Raw genomic sequence first — 1,804 nt, 5'->3', positions numbered from 1 at the left:
GCTGCCGCTGGGCCTGGAGCCCGGCGGGGCCTCCTGCGACGGCCGCTGCTCCCTCGCTTCCTGGGCCCGCGACTGCGCTTCTGCAAAGTCGGAGGGGGGGACTGGCCCCCACCATAGTCCCGTGTAGGGTCCGCCAGTGCGTAGAGTTGGGGTGCGCGCCCCTCCCGCTATAACTTCAGTGGGCAAGGAAAACATCCTTGGTCAGCAAGAATCCACAGCTTCCCTAAACTGACCGGCACTGCAGACTCGCGGATGCGCGGGGACACGACGAGCACCCGTTTAAGCACCTTCCCAGCCGGCCCCTCTTCTGCATGGGTGACTCCAGGGTCGAAAGTGTTTTTATTCAACACGTTTATTGCATGCCTAATACATGGCAGGATCTGGGAGGAGTAAGCGATAGAAGCAGCTGAGGTCAAAACGCCCTGACAGGCCAGGGTTACAACTGAGTGAAGAAACTTAAAGCAGATGATCTGTGAAGGGTATGGTGTAAAATTGGGGAGAAAGCCATAGAGCAAAAAGTCCTACAAAACCCAAGGCTCCCATTTAATTTACACCACAACTAAGTGCTGAGGGGTTGGGGCTTTATTTTTACTGTTTTTTTTTTTTTTAATCACTCTTATTCAATATTTGAATGGTCTGAGTTTTGTGGACTTATAAAATGTCGACACATGTTTTGAAAAAGATACTAAGAGGACTCACATTTCATTCTAGTGCACGTTTATGCCAGGGTTTAAAGTCATTGAGATGTTAGTAAAGAAAATAAAACGTTTTTTAAGAGAGATTTTTGCTATAGGGCGCATACGCTTACCAGAGAGAGGGAGATAGAAAATGAGAAATCACCTCCCAAGGGGGATGGCCACACCACAGTCCCTTCAATCCCTTTAACCCCTCCTCATGCATGCAAATCACATGAGTTTTAAGACACTGGATCCAGGACTTGAACCACGGTTGACTATGTGGGAGTCTAGTGACATAGGCATTATGCCCCTTGCTTGTCCTGAGAAAACAAAACTTACTGTGGACATAATAAGGTTCAAATCACTGTTCTGTGAAATTTCCTGTGATGTAATATGTAGCATTCCAGAGACTACACTCATTCTATCAATTTTCTCCACTGTGGGGAGTGGGACAATTGGGGTGAGGTATTTTAGTCATCTACCCTTCCTGTCTTACCCACCCCAAATGCTGCTATTCCTGCGAAGTTTACACAAGCCCTACATCTTCCATGGAGCTTCGTTTTACTTTTCTAGTTAAATGATCTCTCTCTTCCCCATGCTAGTTAAACGATCTCTCCCTTCCCCATAAAGGGAATGAAACAAATATAAGTTGAAAAACCACAAAATCATCATTATCTCACATGATATGATTGTACAAAGGGAAAACCTAAGAAGCTATTCAAAAATTACTAATAAGAAAATTCGGGGCCAGCCCCACAGTTCAGGGGTTAAGTCCTGGGCATAGAAACCGATCCTGTGTGGCCAACCGCAGTTAAGAGCCCAGCCCTGGGGCCAGCAGGTGGGTAAGGTGCTGGATTCCCACGTGGCACACCGCAGTTTGAATCTCAGGCCTGGTATCTTGAAAATCATGCTGGGAGCATGTGCCTATGTGCCCCAAATCCCAGGCCATCCTCCCTGCAGGGGCGGGATGATTCTCTTTCTGTCTCTGTTTCTTTCAACCCACCCTATGGCAAAAACTTTTTTTTTTTTGGAGAGTTTTTTTTTGCTATAGGGCACATGCGCTTGCCAGAAATCACCCCCCAGGGGGGATGGTCATGCCTCAATCCCTTCTCCTCCATTCTCCTCTC

General features: G+C 47.5%; 1 protein-coding gene across 1 annotated transcript in view; it reads right to left on the bottom strand.

Moving 5' to 3' along the window:
- The window catches only part of LYPLA1 (lysophospholipase 1), a 46,478-nt gene extending 46,227 nt beyond the window's left edge, over positions 1-251 (bottom strand). Inside the window, exon 1 of the mRNA XM_027773795.1 lies at positions 234-251. The gene's annotated coding sequence lies outside the window, so the exon portion shown is untranslated. The remainder of the gene's footprint in view (positions 1-233) is intronic.
- Positions 252-1,804: the final 1,553 nt, after the last annotated feature.

This window comes from Tupaia chinensis, unplaced genomic scaffold (genome assembly GCF_000334495.1).
Source record: "Tupaia chinensis unplaced genomic scaffold, TupChi_1.0 Scaffold000046_3, whole genome shotgun sequence".
Lineage (NCBI taxonomy): Eukaryota > Metazoa > Chordata > Mammalia > Scandentia > Tupaiidae > Tupaia > Tupaia belangeri.
The sequence above is the reverse complement of the archived record's forward strand: the minus strand, read 5'-3'. Positions and strand labels throughout refer to the sequence as shown.